General features: G+C 38.3%; 1 protein-coding gene across 2 annotated transcripts in view; it reads right to left on the reverse strand.

Annotated features, from left to right (window-relative positions):
• The window catches only part of sbno2b (strawberry notch homolog 2b), a 48,830-nt gene extending 42,681 nt beyond the window's left edge, over positions 1 to 6,149 (reverse strand). For both annotated transcript variants that reach the window (XM_086088869.1, XM_086088868.1), the window contains exon 1: positions 6,005 to 6,149. The gene's annotated coding sequence lies outside the window, so the exon portion shown is untranslated. The remainder of the gene's footprint in view (positions 1 to 6,004) is intronic.
• Between the last annotated feature and the right edge of the window lie 2,816 nt (positions 6,150 to 8,965).

Genomic DNA, 8,965 nt, shown 5'->3' on the forward strand with positions numbered 1-8,965 from the left:
CCCTGCAACACTTTTATTATTACAATTATAAACGCAGCGCCCTTCCATTACCATCAGACTATTCATGACTCGGTTTGAATATAAATGATAGTGTGATCACAAATTGTCACTGGAAATATTCTGACATTATAGGACCACTCAAGATGCATGTCTCATCAGACACTTCCATTTTCATTTCACGTCTCTCCCCGCTACCACCCCACAATCCCCACGCCCTGCCATTCATCTCTATGAAGCCTGCGGAGCTATTACTAGCCTATTTTTATCACGTCCGTTCCCTTTTGTTGATCCAGGCGGGCAGTGCTGGTTGTTGCCTCTCATCCCGTGTGACACTGACACCTTAACAGGGTTTGCCGCTGATTGAAAGCTGTAAGGCTCCCCACACCCTCTAGTCACGCCTCTCAGCTGTTTGTTTTTTTCCAGGGCCTCCTTCTCACCACTACTTGCATAGCAAGAGAGCTGAACCCCTGCTATGGAATGCGTATGTCTATGTCAGTGGTTCTCAAACTATTTACAAACCTAGAACCACCTAAAAAAAAATACAGTAGCATTTCAAAAACGACTCACATTGGTTTTATTCCTAAAATTTACATTTCATATAATCAGCCATTGTTAAGATTAGGCACAATTTGAACATTAACATTGATCTTAAAAATTAGGGGAGGAAATACAAATTTATATACACACTTAAATACAAATCTGACCACCATTCAAAAGGGTCTAATGGTTTAATAATTTAAAATGACCAATAGATTATAACAGAAATGTGTTCCAAAATGGTGGCAGGGATTCACATTCAGAATCATGTTGCGATCTGATGACTGGATGTCATGTCATGTCATGCTACTTCTTTGGTTGTCTCCTTGCTTCATCAATTTATTTACGAAAATAAACACGCATCAACACAAGATGGCAATTTGTTTTGAATCGCATCCTGTCATCTAAATTTAATGCAGTCCAAACACAGACAGGACTAATAATTCAAGAATGATCTCATTATTCTGTTTTGTGCCGTGAGAATAACACACAGCAGGAGTTGGGGGGTGGGTTCAAAATTCTCCAGGCTAAGACATCATCATAAGTGGTCTTGACAAATGTCTGTCTGTGCTCCTTAGGCATGCTAAATTCTCATCATTCCCGAAAATGCACAGATGTACGCTCGGGTAGGTGCATATGCACATTATTCTAATAGGCCCCAATCTGAGAGCTGTTAAAAAAAAGTCTGACTTTCCAAATAATGCTCAATTTTGATTGACATTAGCGTCTTGCCTGCTGCACACTATAATAACAAAAACAAACATTTTCAATTTGAATTAGTACTTATTGCTGGGAAATTCACACTTAGCCAGGGTAGAAAAATGAAGGAAGATGGCAAAAATGTACTTCATTGTAAGCATGAAGGCATCTCATCTCCAAGATGCAGTCCAACAGCCCAAAAGTGCAACAGTGTGGAATTCAGCCATAAATGTTCTGGTAAAAATGTGACTCAAACCACAAGAGCAACAACTATCACGTATGCCATAAACAAAACTCGTGAGAGAATTTAAAGCAAGAGTAGGCTAACTTTTGTGCTCAGGGATGAAATTAATATTTAAAATGGACAGATCAGCCGGGTTATTTGAACAAATATTATAATGTGTATAATAAATAAAATGTTTGATTCCAACTTTTAAAATTATGATTCATTTTTATTAAGTAAACTTAATTTAATTAATAACTATTTAAAAAATACTTTTCTTTAACTTATTTACAACAAATTAATTGCTCAATTATTTAATAAGATGTGTGAATAAAAAATACATTTTAATTCACAAATTTTAAATAACATGTAAACGGGAGTTATTCCAAATCTTTCAGAAACCAGAATTTTGACCTTAACCCGAATACTGACGGGATGGAAATGTAGTCTAATGTGATAGCTGGTTGCTCCGCTGCAAAAAGTGTACTGTATACCATAGCACTTTTTCTGGTGTTTGGCCACACAATATTAGCTTAGCGATTAGCATTGACTTCTTATGCTCTCTCTCTCTCTCTCTCTCTCTCTCTCTCTCTCTCTCTCTCTCTCTCTCTCTCTCTCTCTCTCTCTCTCTCTCTGTCTCTGTCAGTGTTACTACTCCTCATCTGACTTTAGCGATGACAATGTTTATCTTTGTTGAGGAGGCGAGGATTAGTTACTTAGAGGAGACAATTTGCACAGCAGAAGGATAATGTTTAGCCACTGCAGCTAGCAAGCGTAGCTTGTCACTTGTGTCTCGGTGCGGCTTGTGCTGATTGGTTTGTGTGACCTGTCACGAGTAGCAAAATGCTTCTGATTGGTGAGCTTGGCGGGAGAGATCAATTAGGAGCATCGCAAAAAAACTAAGCTTTGATGGTCACGTGATCGTGTTGTCTAGTATCACAATTTCGATTAAAAAAAAACCACACACACAATATATCGTTCAGACCTACAATGTACTGTAATATGGAACATAAAGCAGCACTGCTATTTACAGCTCAACTTCTTTAGAGGACTACAAATAATTCCGTCCACTCCTTTCCCTTCCCCTTCTATACACCACAAGCAGCTGATAATTGAGGCAAAAGAACACACTGTTCACTCATCCACCAACGTAGATGTACTATTAGTCTAGAATTTCTTTCGTAGAGGACTGATTGCTGTCTTTTCACAGAAGGATCTTGACTTTTTTGTTCCCAGGAAAGCTTAGATGATACTTGGTGAACGCTACTGTCACAGCAGAGAGTCAGGATGTTCTAAAATGCTATCATAAAGAACACTTTGTTTTCCCCAAAACATTGCGGCTTCATTTTCCACCAACAATCACTGGTCCTTTCACACTTATCTAACCCCCCCCAAAAATACATGATCTGCCTGCCTTCTTTGCTTGTGAGTTTCCAGGAAAGCAGGGATGCATTTCCAACCGCTGTTTTACACTGTTCCACATTTGTTTCACCCTCCCTCTAATCATCCCACAGGCCCTCAATAAGATTTATCACTGCTAACAATTGGCTGGCGTGGGGAGGGGAATGAAGGCTGAATAACAAAAGGCAAAAAAAAAAAAAAAAAAAAACTGAACTATGGATCTTTGCTCTTGGACATCATCCCACTAGGGATTTTTTGGGGGAAAAGTGAGGTCCAAAACAAACAGATACGTTTCCTGTGGATTATCTCTGCAAGTTGAATTTCATTTGAAGATTATAATTACCAAAGATGCAAAAATTTGAGCAACCGACCAAAATGTTATTTGGATTTTTGGAAACACCTATTCAAAAAATAACAAGACCAAGAAGCATTAAGAAGATGCACAGGCTGAAGAATGCTAACACTTCATATTTTTTTTTGTAGATGTCGCTTAGGTGAAGACATTGGAGTCGGCGTTGATTAAAAGGACGTCAACCCAAAATTTTCTTTACAATAATGTTATATGCTGATCTAAACACAGCATTCTTATTAATATTATGTTTGTGGAATATGAATTAAGCAGCAAAATCAACACATTTTTATCCATCTCAGGAGGGTGGCCATTTTTCCACTTGCTGTCGACTGAAAGTGACATCACTGTTGCTCAGGGCTCAGGTAACAACCAATCATGGCTCATCTTGCAAATGTCACACGACCAAACTCAGAAAACAGGTCAGCTGTGAAGGAAGGAGTCACAGGTGGATCTCATGCATGACACTGCAGTGAGGCAAGATGGCTTAACTTTGATCGTGAAAATGCATTACAAACATATTAATTTCATTACTACTGTAGTTAGAACGAGATCAGTGCGATAGAAGGTGTAAAATAACATAACGGCCTAAAGATTAATTTCTTCAAGACAATTAACAGAACAGTTAAGGGTGGGGCTTAACAATACTCCAATTTAAAAAAATTCGGCCAAGATGAAAGTTTAGTACCGGGGCTACAACTTTTTCCCACTCTTCTAATTCCTAACTGTTTTGTTTGTTTTTTGACATTTGTATGATCGTTAATAATGTTATAATGCAGCTATAAAGGTTCTGTGACGTTGACAGTTTGACCCTGGAATGTAGTATTTCTCTTTCCAATATTCCCGACGGGAAATTTGTTATTTTGCAATATCAACAGATCTATGAGGAGGCCCCTCAAGAGTTCCTGTTAAAAACTGCAGATCATTTCCGTCTGCCAAGGCATCATTTTTCATCATCCGACAGGGACAAAAAGGTATAAACAGAAACACTTTGCAAACATGCAGCTTAAATATTTAAAACTACATGAAGTGGCCATTTCTTTGGTAGACTCTGAGTCAGTGCAGCAGTGGACAGGTAAAAAAAAGAAAGAAAGAAAAATACATGGAATAATTGTTGAAATGTGGTTTTGGCCAGCAAGACAAAAAGACAGATGTGGTTACAAAGGGGGTGTGACAGCAAGTGACACAAAGGCCATTGACCAAGTCACCAGGGTTAACGGCCCGCAACAAAAACTCTGAAAGTATTGGCTAACCTTCTCAATATAACGCACACGGGCAAGGGACGGCGATAAATGACAACGACTCCCAGTAACCTCTGCCAAGGCTTACATGAATCTTGACTTGATTGGAAAAAAAGAAGTAGAAGAGAGCTTTTGGTGTTATGATGCTCTCTTCCTCCTCATCCATCTTAAAATGAGCATTCCGGACTTTTCTTTTGCAACAACCAGCAAAATCTAAATTTTTACTTCCTGGTAGGCTCCTGCGTCACTCAGCACTTCCAAATATGGGCACGCTGGCAACCGGGGTGTCGGCGTCATCGTTGCGAGGACTATTTCACACTGAGCGAGTGCAGTGTGAAAAGGGCTTTACGCTGGGTAGCTCATCAATCGAGGAACCAGTGAACTTAACATCTGAGAAATCAGTTTATCACTCACTCAAAAACATGAAATAGCTACTTGGAAAGTAGTAATTTAATTTGTATTTCTATTTGATGGGTTGCAATGCAACGACATACACGCCAGCATTATTGTACTCCCATAGCATTTTTTTTTTTTAATTTATTAAGAATACTGACGACTATATGAATGGATGAAGGGGCGTCGACTACTCGCGAATTTTCGCTATTTTCGTCGGGGCTTGGTTACTAGAAAAGCGAGGGTGTTCACTACACTGTACAGCCATTTAAAAAGTCATTTCATGACGCCAACTATGTTTGACAAGTACTCGAAATGCACCATATTAAAGTACACCAGTGTTAAACGTTTCTAAATGAAAGACAAGTCCCTTGAACTCATTTTCACTCCATCGCTGTCGTATGAGCCGAAAAATGAAGACATCTGTGAGAAGTGAGCCACATCTGTTCCCACACAGCACAAAGGAAGGCAGCTCGAGCTATACGTTACAGTGTCACTTTATCACCGCTGCTAGCTTGCCGTACGACAAATACAGCAACTTAAATATACTTAAATACACACGACTACGCGCCACGTCAAGTATGTTTGTTTCGAATGTTCACTCTCCGGACGGCAAAATGTCAAACAACGCCGTTTGAATGTGAATAAAACAAGACGTAGCAGTGGTAATTACTAGCTCGCTTAGCATAGCTTGTAGCCGTATTGGGTACGACCCCCAACAAAATGACGATAATGTACATAATTTGGAATGTCCTGTATTTATTTTCTCACCTTATTGTGATAGTATTACTTGGTGGAGAAATGATTATCCAAAAAACAGTATTTATTTAGCTAATCAACCTTACGTGTGGGCATTACTACGTAGTAAGCATAGCTAGCATATTACACAGCGACCGTTCGATGTCAGCTCACTTGTAAAGCCAAGAAAGTGACTACATCCGTATAACAACACCGATAAGACGCTATATGTTTATATTTTGACACATCCGCGCCTTTACAAGACAACGTATTCGCTGAAAAGCAGGCCAACCTAAACAAGCCGGCGTAACTCGATGTCAATAACATGCGCACCGAGGAGAGGCTGCCGAGGACGCATCTCGATATCAGGCAGCTGCCGATGTGTCGCCTGCGCTTTCAAGCATATTCTCGCATTTTACTCACCATTTTGTCGCCTTCGCTTCGTCCAAGAACGAACTCCGAACACGCGGGCAGATGTTGAGCTGCGACCGGCGTCAAATCGAAGAAAAAGGGGAATTTTATCCAACTTATTCGCCGCTACTTGTTATCTGACTTCCTGATTGAGAGGGTGCCATTTTGAATAGCGAAAAAATATTTCCGCTGGTGACGTTACGAGCTGCCCAAACTGGGAACAGCCAGGGAGGGGAAAAGTCAAATAGAGTACAAATAATTCATCCAGAACAAAAAACAACAACAAATAATCATAATAATAATAATTTGATTTGAAAATGTTAATTTAATACAAGTAACGATCACAAAATTCTAAACATTAAAAATAGATAAATAACAGCAAACAACTTAAGAAAAGACAAGGAAGAAAACCAACGCTAATAGAACAGTTTGGGGTTGGGCAATCAAATAAAATTCTTGTATTTAATTCCTTCTTCTATGTAGCTATTACCGTCATCATGCAAGTGGTTTCTTTTTTTTACTTGCGTGACAGTTAATTACATTATGCATCTATTGTCTTTACAGTTTGTCTTATTTTAGGGGATAACTGAAGTGTGTCCTATTTGATGTTGGTGGGGTAAACCCTGGACTGGTGTGGACACCAGCCAATCGTAGGGCACATCAAAAGGTCAACAAGACCAGAGTCTACAACCTGCGGCTCTAAAGCCAAACAATCATTCAGTCACATTCACATCTATGGTCAATTTAGAAACTTCAGTGGACTTGATAACATATTTTTTTAAATGTGGGAGGAAACTAAAGAACCTGGAGTGCAAGGAGAGGAAGGACATGCAAACTCTAAGGAGGCCAGAGCAGATATTCAAACCTCAGAACTGTGAGGCAGAGGTGCTAGGTTTTAAAGTTAATTCATAGTTAATTGCAGAATACAAGCCAAAATGAGCTAACTATTTATGGTGCAGCTGTGCTATTGGTTCATTTGAATAGTTACTGTTAGTTTATAAGGATGATAAAAAAATAAAAAATACTGTATATATTTTAGCCGCTACCGTTGTTTTAAGCACATCTACACTGACGTGCACTGTTTATACCAACATGGCTGTTAAGCACAGTTAGCCACACATAGCCAGTGTTGCCAAATTAGCAACATTGTCTACAAACAGATAACATAAGCAGAATTATTTTTTTACATTGTTTTCAAGACAAAGAAAATACTGCCAAATACATTGGAAAAGGGGACTTTTTATTTTATTTGAAGAAGCCCTTATTTTCATATATGTATTTAGATTTTTTTTTTAAAGTTCATGTTATGTCTGTGGAAGTCAATAACAAATAATGCTGGGGAAAAGATGGTGTCAGTAAAATACATAAATAAAAAGACAAAACTCTTTTTTCCATTGTCATTTGTGTTTTTTTAGGAGTAACCGGAAAATTAGATTATTGTGGGGAAAAAAATTTGATTTCATTTTAAGATATCTTTCAAGCCCTAATTTATGTTAACGCCAAATCACCAAAATCTTAAAAAACAACAACAACAACAACATCTCATTCATGGTCACTGAATATATCAAATAAAGATGTGCTTCAGCATCTCCCGATTTGGAATCCAATGGTCCGTCCCACATTATTGAACAGTGCTGGAAGACCTCCAATTGTTTCCAGCAAAAACACACACACAGACACACGCACGCACACACACACACGCAGTTTTCCTGGTAGACCCCCCCCGCCCCTTCTCTAAGAAAAGATGCTGGTGGGAAGTACACCCACAAACAAATTATGAGTGTTTGTGTAAAAAAGAAAAGAAAAGACAAATGCTGTCTGTCGTCATTGTTGCTGTTTATTAAAAAATGAGGGTTCTTAGTACAATGACAGCAGGTAGTCAATAATTCTAAGGTTTAAATAGATTTTAGTATTGTCACTAAAAATAGACAATGAAGAGTGCAGCCACCGTTCAACATAGCCGCTGTTTGCTATGACGTTTGCTCCCATCTAGTGTTCCATTTTAGTACTAACATGTGTCCCTTCACTTCCATTGCCTCTTGCTTCAAATTTAACTGAAAGACAATTACTGTGTGTGCACAGGAAACAGTGCCTTGACAATCTTAGGTCATTTGTGTGCTAGTCATTAGCCATTATTATGTGCCGCAAATATTAGCATCTGCTCAGTCAAATTAATTTCTGTATGCAAATGATATGGTGGCACAGTGGCTGGTGGTTAGCATGTCTTAGTCACTATCATTTGTCAAAAGTCATTTGATCATGAATATTGTATTTTCATGAACATGTTACACATTTTGAACTTGCCCCTGAAATTGCTGTCCACCCTGTCATAATGGAGTACTGATTATTGTAATGGTCTTCTGAATGGATAGTGCCACATTATTTTAAATTGACACTTGCATTGATGTACATTTGGAAATGACAATGGCAAAAATTAGTAGTATAATTCAAAGCTCATGACTGTCAAACTATAGTGTTTGTGAAGACAAGTTAGCAGGCACAATAATGTTGGGATTTTTTAGCCCAAATTACGGTAATTTGAGTGTATTTGCTATTTCAGACCTGAGTGTCAAACTGTAAATAGTCTCTTGAATTGTCATAACAGTATTCAGTCAGATATTCTTTATCCTCTGTAAAGAGCTGAAAGGTCTATACTGTATGCCCATGTATGTCTTATATTGCCCCCAGGTGGCCAAAGTGGGTAGCATCACAATGGCCATTTAATTGATGCAATGTGACAAAAATATTCATTCTTGTCATCTATTCCATGATGTCTTTATTGTATGTTTTTAGAAAGTAAAATATTATAGAGTGCTATTTTTATTTACAAAAAAAAAAGTTACTGCTGTTCTAAAAAATTCAGTAAATATCCTATTTTAAGGTTCTCATTTTCATTTCTTTGCTATCATCATTACCCTCCTGAGGGGGCATCACATTAAAAAAAAAGCCAAAGAAAACTCTAATTACCTTGAG

Source organism: Leptonotus elevatus, chromosome 11, assembly GCF_054856555.1.
Source record: "Leptonotus elevatus isolate MCC_2025b chromosome 11, RoL_Lele_1.0, whole genome shotgun sequence".
Classification (NCBI taxonomy): Eukaryota; Metazoa; Chordata; class Actinopteri; order Syngnathiformes; family Syngnathidae; genus Leptonotus; species Leptonotus elevatus.